The 16,725-nt window shown below is 36.5% G+C and overlaps 2 non-coding genes across 2 annotated transcripts; both read right to left on the bottom strand.

Moving 5' to 3' along the window:
- Positions 1–9,311: 9,311 nt before the first annotated feature.
- Trnav-aac lies at positions 9,312–9,384 on the bottom strand. Its single transcript has one exon. It is a non-coding gene; the product is annotated as a tRNA-Val (tRNA).
- Positions 9,385–13,583: 4,199 nt separating this feature from the next.
- Trnav-aac lies at positions 13,584–13,656 on the bottom strand. Its single transcript has one exon. It is a non-coding gene; the product is annotated as a tRNA-Val (tRNA).
- Between the last annotated feature and the right edge of the window lie 3,069 nt (positions 13,657–16,725).

The raw sequence follows: 16,725 nt of genomic DNA, 5'->3' as shown, positions 1-16,725 counted from the left end.
GTTGAACATGAATGTTTTTCAGTGCCTGGGTGTTTATGTGCATGTCTTTATTATACGTATATAAAACATTCACCAGTCATCTAAGTACCCATAACACAAGCTACGCTTACTTTGGGGCTAGATGGCGATGTGTGTATTATCGTAGAATATTCAATTATTAATTTAACTAACCATACCAAAAATCACGTTGATTGGTTGCCTAACTAAGCAAGGACGGACAAAAAACCAACACTTTTGCGTTTATAATATCAGTGGGATAATATCAGTTAGGATTATAATATTAGTTGGGATGACCCTTTTACCAAGAGAGAGGTTTATCAAAAAGCGCAAAACTACATTTACAGCACGTTCATGAAGGACTGTTTACACGAAGGGCTGTTTCGACCCGGATTAATCGAGATTAGTTTGTTTGATGTTCTCATACAAACAATAATGGAGCTTAGTAGTTTGTTTATGGACACGTAGCTGTTGTCTTTAGCTTCAATGAAAATAAAATTAAAAACTGACTGTGCAAAGTAAATTTTTATTGCAAGAGATTTTTTACAACTCTCCCGGAGAATATTGCTTAAAACTACAATACTACAAGTAAGCCTTTAACTGACAATCTCAACTGGTGGTAAGTACTGATGCAGTCTGAGATGGTAGCGGACTAACCTTTTAGGGAGTATGGCAAATTAATTAAACCATCACTTGGTATATTATGAAAATTAAGCTTAATTTGCTGTAGTCCGCGAAAAGCAGGAGATTTGTATGGTGTAATTTATAATTTCTTCAACCCATATATTCCACACCAAACAGATCTTTCGGCAATTCTACGCACGTTTAGCTCCGAAACCGGAGTATCCTTAGTAGATGTTGACTTTTCAATTAAGTAAGGATTGAAGAAATTACACCATACATATTCTCCTGCTTTTCGCGGACTATAGCAAATTATTCTTAATTTTCATAATATATCATGGATTTCCGAAAAGTAACGCTTCTTCTATCCAATACCATTACGTGGGTCTACCTATCATCCCCACGTTGGGCAGATAGGTTGCTGCTCGCAGTAGATGGTAGAACTAGCAAAAAAGACGCTGTTGCATATTCTCTTAGATACCTCGTTTGACACCTTTGGGAAGAGGAGGGTTGGTGACCAATGTTTTCTGATCTACCGTCCTCACGCGGTATGACCCTTCAGGAGTTATTACTCTAAAACAATGATAAATATCCCACTGCTGGGTACCGGCCTCTATTCTTCCTCTGAATTCATAGCTGACTGTAAGGTAGTGATAAAAAAAATTAGCCAGTTAAGTTCGTTATGGTCTTTTCTCAGACGTTTGGAACCCTCGTAGCTTTAGGTTTAAGTTGGCGAATGAAGTTATCACCATTCCCTCACAATTATATAAACATATATGTAAATATATTTGTAAGTTATGTGCTTTTTAAACAATTTAAATATCTCTTGCTTCCTCGATGAAGGAAAAAATCGTGAGGAAACCTGCACACCGGAGAAATCTCCATAACTGGACAAACGTGGTGCACTACGGTCTTCACCCCTCCTCATTGTGGGGGGAGACCAGTGCTCTGTGATATGCATGAAGGCTTCATAAGTGCCTGTGATATGACTACATGAATAAAGAATATTTGAATTTGAATTCAATAGTATTTTAGTTGTTGAAATTAAATTAAACTTATTTCTGGTTAATTAGGGTATTTATTTTGTAACAATTCACGTAGTAATTGCACTGACACCGCGGATGCGTAAAAGCGGTCTGATCGACCCGCGGATAGTTGGGTAGAATGAACATCAAACAACTATTATTGTCATGGGTAGTCATAGTGAGCGGGATAACGATCTCCGTGGCGAGGGATTGGACAACGCAAACATAGACGGCCGATTGGCGCGGTGGGCAGCAACCCTTCTTCCTGAGCCCAAGTTCTTGGGTTCGATTCCCACAACTGAAAAATGTTTGTGTGGTAAACATGAAGGTTTTTCAGTGTCTGGGTGTTTATCTGTATTTTATAAGTATTTATTTTTATTATTCATCAGTCGCCCATAACACAAGCTACGCTTTCTTTGGGCTAGTTGGTTATGAGTGTATTGTTGTTATTGTTTTTCGTAGTTTATTTATTTTACTATCGGAGCACCCCGCTTCCATTTCATCTCTCACAAGATAGAAAAATGAATGTTAAAATATAAAATGTAAATTGTTGATGTTGGAAAAGAGCAACTGCTGAATTTCTTGCCGGCTTCTTCTCTGTAGAATCTGCCTTCCAAACCGGTGGTAGCGTCACTACAAACGTCTGTTTGTCTGTCTAGACTTGACGTTTCATAAGTGCTTATATTTGGCCTACTTGAAATAAATGAATTAAGAATTTTGAATTTTGAATAAACTCCAAACAGTACTTTAAACGTCACATGATTAATAGCAAGACGGATTTTAGCCTGGTCGAAAGCGATGACCTAAGTATTTATAACAAGTGGAATACAGTGTAAGACAGTTAATTTCAGACTTATATGCCTATTTGGGTTCAACGTGCAGGTCGCTTAGCAGCACGTCAAAGTTCCTATTAATTTATTACCAGCTTTGACCTACTTTATAAGCACTTTCGGAACGTCCAGTATGTCTGTTTGTAGTAAACATACACTATAAACAGACATACTTGACATTTCATGCTGCTAGTGTTCAGCGGCTCCCTGCGACGCGCTTGATGTCGTCTGTCCACCTGGTTAGAGGTCGACCAACGCTGAGCTTACCAATGCGGAACTGCAATCCGAGCATCTGGGGATCCCAACGTCCATCTGTCCTTCTAGCTAAGTGCCCCGCCCGTGGCAATTTCAGCTTTGCGACTCATTGAGCTATGTCGGTAATATATTTAGAAGTTAAAAACTCCAACATAGGCCGGGAATCAAACCCTGCACTTCCATATATAGACCAATGCTACCACCACTGTCAGGTTCACATAAACTTGACTAGCACTCTAGCGGGTTTTTTATCATTTTTTTATCATCATAACACCAACCCATTGCCAGCCCACTACAGAGCACGGGTCTCCCCACACAATGAGAAGGCCTTAGTCCACCACCCTAGCACAGTGCGGATTGGCGGACTCCACACACCTTTGAGAACATTATGTAGGACTCTCAGGCATGCCGGTTTCCTCACAATGTTTTCCTTCACTATTGAAGCAAGTGATATTTTAATTACTCGCCCCCCCGAAAGTGAAGTCGAGCTCCTACTCAATGCGCCATCACCGCTTTTAACGCTGGTCACATCCCTACAATGAAAGTGACTTGCCTAGGGCCATATTAGTTATTCATAACCACGCCTCTTCATCATACGGAAAATTGCTATCTATTTGAATATTAAATTGGGGCTGCGAAAATAGTCTGCTTTGACATAAATTATACATAGGTACATTTGATTTGATTAAAACTGCATCTAATGAATTAAAAATTTACCAGCGGAACCGCGCGACTTCGTCTGCGAATGAGCCGACTTAAAAAAAAATCGTATGTTGTCGCGGACTGTTTTATAGAACTTTAAAGAAGTTGTTTCTTTAAAGTTAAGTATATTCCGATATACTTACTACATACTTCCGTCGTTTGGCGTAACGTTTACTGCTCACGAATTCGCAGAATCTCTCAAAAAGGATATTATTTGCATTTTGCCCGAGATTCCAATATAAATGAATCCTAGCTAGATCGATATATATAAAAGAATTGCTCGTTTAAATATATAAGATATAAGACAAGATATCCGATAATACATTTCCCGCTACTTTAATTAATCTAGTGGTTGGTATGTTTCACTACAGATCACGAGTCCTCGGTTCTATTTCCGAGAGAGTTAATAAAAAAAGAAAAGACTGTATTAACCTAGAATTGAAAAATTGGCCTTGGAGGTGGTGATTGATCGTTAACCAGCTATTGTCATTCACATGTGAAAGCCGTTAAAACCCACCAACCAACATTGGATCAGCGTGATGGGTCTATTCTCATTACTATGAGAGGATGCGTGTGCCCAGCAGTGAGACATTGATGGGTAGATGATGGATATTTGAAGTATCTCTGTCTGTTTGTTTGTAATATAGCCCTACAACTTTTCCCAGTTGTAGAAAAATAGTTAGATACGACGTTTTACTAAATACTTACTTTTACTTTACTGTTCCATATCGTATCCGTATGGAACAGTCGCAAAATTTATAATTTTTGTTTGACGCACAAAGTTTACATTAATAAACCATTCACGATATTATTTGTGTATCAATTTTTAATCTTACCACGGGAACTATTTGAAAAATCGTTACAGAAAGTACATGTCCTTTTCCAAAACATACATTTTAAAGCTGTCTGCCCGCGGCTTAGCTCGTAAACAATTTAATTTTCCCTCGGGAACTACTTAAGGAATCGGAATAAAAGGCAGCCTATGTTCTTTTCCATGTCAAAGGCTACATGCTTGCCAAATTTCATCTATATCCGTTCAGCCGTTTATGCGTGGTTGAGTAACAAACATCCACACTTTCACAACTCGTAGTAGAATTAATAGGATAGTAGGATTACTCGAGTAAGTACAAAATTCAATAGCTACTCGAGTAGGTACAATAGCTAAGTTATAATTATTATAAGTGCACGGTGTATCCCTTTTCCGATTAGAATTGTAAATAATCAATTCGTGTAACAATCGATATAATGTCTGGGAGGGTGCAGCTGTCCGCAGCCTATTGAAGTCCTACTGCTGGACACAGGGCAGGCACAGAGCTGGCCTGTGTGTACATATTAATGTAAGTAAAAGTAAAAATGAGAAAATAAATATCGAAATTCGGTTTCAATTGTTGATTCGAAGAATCCGAACTAAGGTTATAAATGCGAAATTATATCTGATTGTTGGTTTATTAATTTATTTGTTTGTTTATTTGCTACATATTTTCGGTTCAACCACAGCGCTGATTTTTATGACTGGAACAGAGATAGCTTTTGTAACATTTTGTTACAAGTAGGACAAATACTTAACGCGCATAAAACCGGTGGAAATCAGCTTATACCTAATAATAATCATTTGCAAGAATGTTTGTACAATATCTAGATGTTAGTAAACTTTGAAGTCAGTTTAAAGGGCATAACAATCTAATTAGTCAATAGTCTTCAAATAGTTCATGTACAGAGATTAATTTTATATTGGGAAAATTACTTATATTAAAATACAAAATCAACATTTATTAAATGCCATCATCGCTTCTAAAAGCGATAAAAGTCCTTTTGTTTGTTTTGATAATAAATAACTTAAAATACTAATACAATAAAATGCGCATTTTAAATATATTATTGATTAAATTTCGGTATTTATGTATCCAATTATAAGATAAGATAAGATATATAGTGATATACCGCAAGACTTAATTGCTTAGCGGCACGTCTTTGTGGTCAGGGTGGTAACTAGCCACGACCAAAGCCTCCCACCAGACCAAACCAGAGAAAATTCAGAATTTATAAACTAATATATATATATATATACATATATATTATACGTGTATATATCAGTACTAATGTACGTGAGTAGGTCAGTCACGTACGTACGTACACATATTACATTTATGTAAATGTAATATCTGTTTTTTAAATTCAAATTAAAATGCATTTTTGGCACATTTTTCTGTTTTATTGGATGCAAACAAAGACGGAAGATTTAATTAAAAGTGTGCCTGGACTACGGAAACTTTTGTCGCACGTTTATTTGGCGTCGAAATCTGAAATGGTAAATGTGAAATGAACGGTTCGTAAGTTTTATTGACTTTACGTGCAGTTAACTGACGGCTTTATTTTTTTACCTTCCATACTTTCAGAATAGGTGCATACGGGATCGTCTGGCTAATACTTTTTATTTCCATCTCTACACATCCACCCATAAATTAAATTAAAGTGTCTTTTTTGGTATTTAAAAATAAAAACTTTTAATCTATTTGTACTAAATGAAAGTAGGTTTACACCATTTTTGAAGTAATAATTGACGGACCACCCAAATGGCCCACCTGATGATAGAAAACAGAGCAAGCCTTCGCAAGGCATGCAAAGAACAGCTACAAAGTGACGCACTGTGTCCACAAAACTGAAGCGTTGGATATAATCATAAAGTGCCTGTAATTAAACTGGCCACCACGCCATTCGGGACACAGCATAGAGAAATAAGCATAACGTATTACTTCCCTCTACGAGCTCATTCACAAAAAGTCTATAATGTCTTCTACTACAAAAACTATTTAACCTCCTACCCTACCTACTTACTCGTATGCATAAATTATCGGGGGTTTAAAAGATTTTATGAGGTAGATTGTAAAAAAGCTTACTAAGTTTACTACGATTCTAATTCAGTGGTAAGCGCTTTAATCTTATGAGTGTAGGTCCAAGGTTAGATCCCCGGTATGCGGTATTAAAATACAATGCCGCGTGAAAACTGATGTCAGTTCTACGCGACGTGCGTCGGAAAATAAAGAAGCGCTAAGAACGGAATACAGTAGGGTGGTATACGCCGGGCGTTGCACAAGGGAGGTGCGGCTGTCTTCCTAGGAGATACCGGAGCATCCCAATACGCGACGAGCATCGCCATCGAGGGGACTTTAATGGGTTAGAATTTCAATATAACCCACGATTTTCCTCCAGCACGGCTAGCACGGGCAAGAAACAATTATATTCCCTGGAAAAGGATAAAAATTCATCATCTCCCACAGCGTTATCAACTCTGAGAGCACTGGCACACAAGTGAAAATAATATCCACATAAATGTGTTATAATAAACTGGGGTTAACTTCTCCTACTCCATGATCCTTTGCTTTAGCTGGTGGACACGTTAATTATATCCCTTGTCAGGGGGGTAAAATCGGGGAATATAATTTATATTTCCTGCCTGTGCTAGCCCTGTAGGAAGCTGGGTATCTCCAGGAGATACCCAGTAATCGAAAAAAAAAAGGGTGGTAATCAGAAACAATGAATTCCCGCATTGCTAGTGTCAGAGTTCTGCAACAGACAGATCGACAATAGGATCGAGTCACTGGAACAAAAATTATACGAAGCCGTGCAATTGAATTGTGTGTTACAATTTTAATTTAAAAATTTCAATGCTATAGAAAATCAGTGGCCACTGCGAGCTGCATATCAAATTTTTAACCCTTATATTTCCATACCGAAAATGCTGCATTCTTCTGCCAGATTGGCAGATTATATCCACGAATAGCATTGTTGCGGCGCGGTTTTTGGGGTTTTGTACTTATTGTTATTACTAGATGTGCCCTACGGCTTCGCCCACGTAATTTAATTAGTCATATATGAGATGTTTAGATTTTTTCACAAACATTTTTTTAACTTACGTAATTTATTTTCAATGAAAAGTATACTATATTATTTTTCTTCTTCAAGAATATGTATGAAAAATTTCATGAAGATCAAAAAGAGAATGTCAATCTATTGTATACATTTGAAATGGAACCCCGTGTGGGCGCTGTAATAAGGTTGAGAGGCAGACTTATTACGGTCATCATTAAATATTCTCATTTAGAAAGTCGTTTATTTATAATAAGCTTTCTCCAGCAAATATATTTACAAAATCCTTAAAGATTTTGTAAATATATTTGTACTTTATTTTTCTCTTATACTTTCCGGGATTAGGTATATTTATATAGCTTCGCTCGTTAACAATTTTCGACTTTTCGACTTATTGCCCTTTTTCAATATTTTTAAAAGAAATTAATTACTTGAAGCGGTGATAGCGCAGTGGTTAGGACACCAGCTTCACAGTGGTTAGGTCACACAGGAGGTTGTTTTAAGCTCTTAAAAATATCACTTGCTTCCACGGTGAAGGAAAACATCTTTAGGTAACCTGCACGCCCGAGATTTCTCTATAATGTTCTCAAAGGCGTATGGAGTCCACCAATCCCCACTGGGCCAGCCCAGACCCTTCTGAGGGAGACCCATGCCTTGTAGAGGACTGGAATGGGTTGATATGACGATATACTAAAAACAATATATATAACTTATCACTACAACTATTCACCTAAATAAAGATATTCGTACCGTCAAACAACCGTCAACAATAACCGTCTTTTAACTCCCATTTTTCTCTCCGCTGGAGAAAAATTCCCGCTAGAGAAATGAAAATAATTATTACTAGGGAGTAATAATAATTTTCAATGCTATAGAAAATCAACTCAGGGGAGTACCTGTGTGAACTTCTTCTATTTGTGTTTCTATCTGGCAAACAAAACAGTAGCTGTTTCGAAACCGAATCACACAGGCGGAGATTTTTTATGTTTTTTGTTATTGCGCTTTAAATCTATGTTCTATTATTTATTTGCTAAAAAACTTTTAGTTTTGACATTACAAACGAACGCTTTAATGTTATTTATTTATAGAAATAGATACAAAAAATATCACGTCAAATATCGCTAAAAGCGGGCGGGCGAATTTTCAATCTGAAAACATTATTAATTTTGTCTCCCCTCTTTGATAAAGGATCCGTGCTTTGATGAATTGAGGAGAGGGTGTGCACCCCAGGTTGAAAATAAATATTTTGTATAGTGATAGTTATAGCAAAACATTTCATCGATCTAATCATGACGAGCTTTTGAAATGGGTATCGTATTAAAATTATAGGTGTATGAAACGGATGAAATTTAGCAATTAGTGTTAAAGCTTCGGCTTAACGGCGCTCGACTCGTTCCCCCGAGGGAGGCTGAAATGTTGACCTATCACCACTTTTTTGTAGCTTGCTTCCTAAATAATCTATACAAATATTATAAATACGAAAGTTTGAATGCACGTTTGTTACTCAGTTACGTCACAATGACTGAACGGATGGTGAAGTTTAGCACCGAGTTAAATTATAGTCTCTTATAACCCATTACCGGCCCACTACAGCGCACGGGTCTCCTCCCACAATGAGAAGGGGTTAGTCCACCACGCTGGGCCAGTGCGGATAGGTGGACTTCACACACAATTGAGAACATTATGGAGAACTCTCCCTTTATGTTAATAAAAGTGATATTTTAATTGCTTAAAAACTCACATGTGTGCTTCTATTGCATTGCTGGGATTTGAACTCGAAAACCTCTAAAGTTAAGTTGACGTCCTACCCACTGGGCTATCACCGCGTTGCCGTATAGATAGATATAAATAGATATTATTTAAAAAAAAAAAGTAAAATTAAAATCTAATGTAAGAATACAATACTTTTAAATACTTAAAAAATTTACAAATAATAATATTAATAATTCCAATATTATTTCAAAATATAAACGCTGAAATTTCAAAAACTAAATGAAATATTTCACAAAAACTATGTCTCCGCCCGGGATCGAACCGGGGACCTTCTGCGTGTTAGGCAGACGTGATAACCGCTACACCACGGAAACTTATGTCCTTTGGATGAATTTTAAGCATTGACTCTTAGTTCGACCTTAATTAGGGCATCGACTGTGTTTTGCAAGAATAACGCGACGTATCAAAAAGTGACACTGTTTTCCCTTCACCGTTGAAGCCAGTGATAGTTTAATTGCTTGTTACACATTACTTAGAAAAGAGGTACGTACGTCGAAGTCAAAGTCAAAGTGAAAGTCAAATATATATTCAAGTAGTAGACTTTTGATGCGTACGTTACACGAGAATTACACGTAGTGAGATGATGGCGATAACTATATTCGTAAACTTAAAGCTAAAGCTACGAGGGTTCCAAAGGATCTACGAAGAGGCCCACAACAAACTTAGCCGGGTGTTTTTTTTTACTATCACCTTTTCACATTGTCATGAGAAATTATTAGAAGAGTAACCTGGTTAGAGCAATCATTCACACCCAAGCATTATACTATAATAGGACTTTTGCTACTGGATGTTAGATTTGGACTGCAATCTCACCTGGTGGTAAGAGATGATGCTGTCTAAGTTATAGCGAGCTAATTTATCAGGGTATGGCAGTTATAAAGAACTCATACCACTAATCCTTTTCAACGCATCTGCGTACCGAAGCAATGAATCACGTGAGACTTCTTTATCGAAAGGGTCACGGCCATATATGGCCGTTGTATGTCGTTGTTTATATATTTATTATATATATATATGTATTTAAATAAACATATGTGTATATAAACATATATATATATATATATGTGTATATATATATACATATATATATATATATATATATATATACAACGCCAATACACACGTCGCCGTCTACCACAAAGTAAGCCTAAAGCTTATGTTATGGGCACTAAGATGGCTGATAAATATTTTTATGAATAATATATAAGCACCCAGGCACTGAAAATCATTCATGTTCATCACAAAAAAACATTATACAGTTATGGGAATCGAACCCACAGCCTAAGACTCAGTAAGCAGGGTCGGTGCCCACTGCACCATTCGGCCGTCGCCCAGATCAATCTAAGGTTGCCCTTGCCAAGCATCGAAACATGTAACTCCCTCTTCTAAGGCCACATCGCCTACCAATGCGCCAGTAAAGAATTTACAACCTCCGACTTACAGTATAGCTGTAAAAAAAATGTAATTCGCCATTCTGTGGTAACGGCCATCTTGGATTTGTAATTTGTCATATTTTATAGTATTCTACTACTAAAGCCCTTTCATTTTATACCCATATTGAGGGTGTTGTGGAAAATATGTAATCCACCTTTTTTTGGCGGCGGCCATCTTTTGCCGGTTTTCGTCAAATATAGCTAAGAAAACACCCTATTAACTCACCTTTCAAAAATAAATAGTAAAATCAAAATCGGTTCATCCGTTCGTGAAATACGTTGCCACAGACAGACACAATCAGGCACGTCTAACTTATAGCACCCCGAATTTTTTCGTGATTGGTTAAAAATTAATGACCTTGGCTAAAATTAGAAAATTGGTTGGTTATAGATTAACCGCTATGCACGCGATCATGTTGCTGGACAAAACTGCATAATCTTAACCCTTTTAATTTCACAGGATTCCGACGTTCTCTGCCCATCATGCCCGCCGAAGTGGTTGCGCAACAGCTTTGTGGAGCGACGTGCATCGGGTGACATCCGGTAAGTGCGTAGCTTTTAATCCCTACTGTGTTTTAATAGAATGTACAAAACAAACCGAACCTTATTTTATAGATCGTTACGGTATAATCTTGATTGTTAAGCTTCGGCGCACCTTAATTATTGAAAAAGGACTTTTGGTTTGGGGCGTGAATTTTGGGCATAGTTAATAAAAGTTAGTAAGTTTATTTTAGTTATTTTGGGCATGTTAGCTCCTTCGTCTTTAAAATTACAAAATTGTAATCTTAGTGAGTGTTAGTGTAATTGCAGTTCTTCAGCGGCTTCGTTGGTAAGTACCTACTATTATTTTATTTACCAACAAAATGCTAGAATAGTTTTATAATAATGTTATATTCAAGTTCTATCATTTATTGATTTTAATTTTTTTCAATTCTTAACAATCCTTAAAATAAAACAATATTAAAAATTTATAAGAAAAAACATCCACCCGCTTGCGGGGCATTTGAATGCCCAAGCAACCGGCAGTCAGGGCTCCAGAGTGAGGAACCTCCTTAGAATACGCACCGTTTCAAGGACTACTGCCTTCTGTATCCGACCCTCGATCTAATAACAAGCTTATTTCATAAGATGTTGGTCCAAGCTTTTCGCGAAACGACGATCGGAACAATAACGGTCTCAACATTCATGTTATATTATTGTTATTTATGTAAGAACTGGAGAGCGGTCCTCCACTGAAATCCTCCGAACTCAACACAAGGTATGCTAATTTTAGTGCATTTTTTCACAGACGAAGTTGCGAGGATCAGCTAGAACTCAATAGTTTTTAAGCTTGGTACAAATAATAAGCGTTACATATTTTTTTCCTTTTCAGATGTTTCATTTGTGCTGTGTGAATTGCACAAGAACTTTTCTCGACTCTAAAACGAGTGACGTTAGGTCCATTTTACTTTAACGACAACAAAGCTTGATATGATAACGATTCCCTAATTGCGAGCGAGCAAATCCTTTACGAAGGCAACTCAGTGTCTCAGATTTTTGAATGGAAGACTTATTCGTATTTTTCCGCGTATTTATGTCCCTATTGTGCTATGTTATTTGAAACGTGCATACTTGAAAGCTATTGTAAAATAAAGCTCCTTTGTACGTTTAGTATGACAAAAATAACGTCCTTTGAATGTACGTATTGCGGAGATATTCTGATATTTCCTTTCTTATAATAATTTACCAACGCGTTCAGGATTTTCAAAGCATGTAAACACTGAAGCTTTATAAACATTAGTGTATAAACGCTACTTACTATTGAATTGAAAGAATCGAGTATTGAAAGAAGTTTCTAGATAAAGATAATTGATGAACAGTAAAGTTCGGGCGATCGAGCTCCAAAGGGACTTCGGAACTCCAACATGTACCACCGCATGTAAAGCTTTCCTTAGAGCTGTTTGCTTTTTATGAATTCCTGGTAGTAGCTGGTACGTTATAAAAATATACAAACATATTTTTATAAAGGCTGTTTGCCCTCGTTCTTTATCTGCTTTATTACAGGTTTTTTTTTTAAATATCGTAGGAACCGTTTATTTACCAAGGATAAAAAGAAGCCAAAAATCAAGTTGGCAACTAAACAAAGTTAGGGCGTAAGGTAGGCTTATATGTTAATTGTGAACATATATGACTGAATGGCTATCCGCTTTACAAGATTCAGTAGTGTTCCGATGCGAATTCGCGCAGAAACCATTAGGGGTATGACAAACATACTCCCCAACAGGTTAGCCCACTACCATTTTGGTGAGATTGCAGTCTCTAACTTATAGTAAAATAAAATAATAGAAACCGCTTCTGTGAGTATTTTGGTAAGGGTCGAGTATATTAAATGATTAAATCACTTATTCAAAATTAATTATGCACTTTGCAATTTCTTGGTGCTATTTCAATTCCTCCACGTAGTCTCTGGAGGGCAAATCAGTCGTATGCACTGTTACAATGAGCCATGTACAATTAGGGCAGTAAAATTGTGGAATGATCTTCCACGTGGTATTCGTTACGCTAAATCACATAATATTTTTAAGAATATTATTAACTGGCACTGTCTTCGTATCCAACCATTACCCGCCTACTACATGGCACGGGTTTCCTCCCACAATAAGAAGGGGTTCAGGCTGTAGTCCACCACGCTGGCCCAGTGCGGATTGGTGGACTCCACACATCTTAGAGACAATTGTGTAGAACTCTCAGGCATTTCCTCACATAGTATTCCTTCACCGTTAATAAAAGTGATATTTTAATTGCTTAAAAACTCACATGTGTGCTTCTATTGCATTGCTGGGATTCAAACTCGAAAACCTCTAAAGTGAAGTTGACGTCCTACCCACTGGGCTATAACCGCGTTGCCGTATAGATAGATATAAATAGATATTATTTAAAAAAAAAAAGGAAAAGTTAAATCTAATGTAAGAATACAATTGGTTACAATACTTTTAAATACTTAAAAAATTTACAAATAATAATATTAATAATTCCAATATTATTTCAAAATATAAACACTGAAATTTCAAAAACTAAATGAAATATTTTCACAAAAACTATGTCTCCGCCCGGGATCGAACCGGGGACCTTCTGCGTGTTAGGCAGACGTGATAACCGCTACACCACGGAAACTTATGTCCTTTGGATGAATTTTAAGCATTGACTCTTAGTTCGACCTTAATTAGGGCATCGCCCTGACTGTGTTTTGCAAGAATAACGCGACGTATCAAAAAGTGACACTGAATTTGCATTTTCTAGGCATGCGCGCTACAACCTAGACCGCATAACTTCGCTTCTCAATAAGCATGATCTATCATTTATATACTCCGAGCTTAGGTATCACTGATTTATGTAGGTACATATATTTCCATGCATGCATGGGCAGGAGACACTTATGTCACCGGGGAAAGGATAAAAATGTATCTTCTCCCACAACTTTATCAAGTCTCTGAGCATTAATTAACGCATAAGTGGAAATAATATGCAAATTATGTATGTAATAGTAAACAGGAATAAACTACCCCTATTCCATGTTCCCGTGCTTTAGTTGGTGGAGACGTTAATTATATCCCCTGTCAGGGGATATAATCGGGGGATGTAATTTTTGTCTCTGGCCTATGCTAGCCGTGCAGGGGAATAATATGTATTTTATAATTCTACCAGTGCGGTTATCTACAGTTTCCGCTAGAGTTATTGTGAGCAGAGTAATACATGAAGCAAAAACTCGGTACCACCTTTTTACGAAAATTGCGCAGACACAGTGACATAAATTTTACCATACTTATAGTTTATATAGAGAAGGAGTGCAGAATGCAATTTTTTTTTTCATTATGCACTAAATTATTAAATAAATAAAAGAAAAACCATTAAACACACTACCGTGCAAAAGAATAGAAAAGAATATCTTTATTTACAAAATACAAGGTTTAAAGCTTTTACAAATCAAAAAAGTTTATTGCTATACATGGCTTGCAAAATCTAAGCAAAATTGTTAATTAACAATTATTTATTATAAAGTCAACATCTGAGGATGCTCCGGTTTCGGAGCGAAACGTACGTACGTATAAGGATTGAACAAATTACAAATTACACCATACAGATTCTATTGTTCGAGGAGTATATAGCAAATTAAGCTTAATTTTAATATATATATATCGTAGATTTTTGCAAAGTAACGCCTACTTCTATCCAATACTTCATGTATTCATGACTTCATGTATTTACTTCTTTCATGTATGTTCATATCTTATTTGTATTTATATGTAGAATATTCATTTATATATATTATAGGTATTTTTATATTTATATTTTATTTATATATTTCTATAATTTTTAAATCTTATTTATTGCACCACCTACCTCTTTTCTATGTTTTTTTCCTTTTACGCATTGGTTGCCTGGAAGAAATCGCTATGTAGCGATAAGGCCACCAAATTGTACTCTCTTGCTATGTATTTATGTCTCTGTAACTACTTTTTTTCTTTGGTATACAATAAGAGTGTATTCATTCATTCATAATAAAAGTGTATTCATTAATTCATTCATTCAATACACTGAATTCTGATGCATTTATTCTGGACAATGAATGCTCTATTTACGAGTACCTCTGTCGAGTTTCCCCAAATAATCGGTCCATATCGAAGTACTGATGATATTTATCATGATATGCTGTAAGAGCATCGATTTAATTTGTTACCATCGTAACCATGTATTTGACACATACACGCAAATATACTCTTTTTTAATATTATTTTGAATTATAATTTGTTTGAAAATGCCAGTGTTGTCTTGGCGGAATCTGCGATTAAAGAAGTATAGCCTTGCCTATTATAGAACCTTAATAATGTTAAAACTTATCAACATCACCTGCCTTCATCAGGGCATACAGGGATAAAAAAAAAGATATCCCTGCCACAAAGAGAACGGATTCAGGCAGTAGTCCACCACGCTGGCCCAGTGCGGATTGGTTAAAACTTAATTAAAATTAATTACATATTTTTATCGCGCACCGAATACTATTTGGCGACCACAAGTATACATAAAAATATTTTTATATCTATCTAACTATAAAAAAAATCATCAACTTGTCTGCTTGCGAGGTTTTGGAATACCCAAGCAACCGGCGGTTAGGGGCTCCAGAGTGAAGAGCCTCCTCAGAATACGCGCCTCATAGAATAGAATAGAATATCTTTGTTTGCCATATACACGTATTAAAACTGTGACATATATAAAAATAAATAGGTTACAAGTGCAAAATCATGCAAACAATATTACAGGAAACAGTAATTAAACTGTAAAATTTAAATCATGAATGTCAAAAGTCATAGCTCAAATGTAATATGTTATTTGTTGTGAAAAATTATAAACACATCGATTTGAAGTCGTTGCATTAACAGTATACAAGTGCTTATCTTTAAACCATTTATTGAGTTTTGGAGATGTTGACTTAATAAATGATTGTTAAGTCTTAATAAAGCGCATAAACGTGTGTAAGCGGTGTTAGCTCGGTTGGTAGGAGCTCGACTTCACTTTCGGGGGGCCGAGTTCGAATCCCAGCACGCACCTTTAAATTTTTTCTGTTTTTCTAAGTTATGTGTATTCGTTTTATGTAATTGAAATATTACTTGCTTCAACGGTGAAAGAAAACATCGCGACGAAACATGCATGCCTGAGAGTCCTACATAATGTTCTCAAAGGTGTGTGGAGTCCGCCAATTCGCACTGGGCCAGGGTGGCGGCCTTAACCTCTTCTCATTGTGGGAGGAGACCCGTGCCCTGTAGTGGGCCGGTAATAGGTTTATATGATGACGTCTAGAGCATGCCTGTTTCAATCAATTTGAAGCATAGGTGTTCAGCCTCATACGCTTGAAAACCGGCAACCACGCCCTTCAAAACGAGACACAGCATTGTAACAATGCTGCTTCGCGGCAGAAATAAGAATCACGAAAGCACTTCCCCGGACGAGCTCTATCACAAAAAGCTCGACTACAACGTAATATTTTATATATGTTTATTGTTTAACAGACATATCTCCTTTACGTCAAATATGGTCTGATAAACGTTGAGGATAGTTTTAAGCCCTGAATTCAGGTATAGTATACCTGAATAATGGGTGTGTTTTATTGTCATATCTTCGCATCTTAATTGAATGAATGGTATAAAACGCTTATGGGAGTGGTTCGGTATGCTTCAAAATGATTTT

Source organism: Pararge aegeria, chromosome Z (genome assembly GCF_905163445.1).
Source record: "Pararge aegeria chromosome Z, ilParAegt1.1, whole genome shotgun sequence".
Classification (NCBI taxonomy): Eukaryota; Metazoa; Arthropoda; class Insecta; order Lepidoptera; family Nymphalidae; genus Pararge; species Pararge aegeria.
Note: the sequence above shows the minus strand (reverse complement) of the source record. Positions and strands in the feature narration are given on the sequence as shown.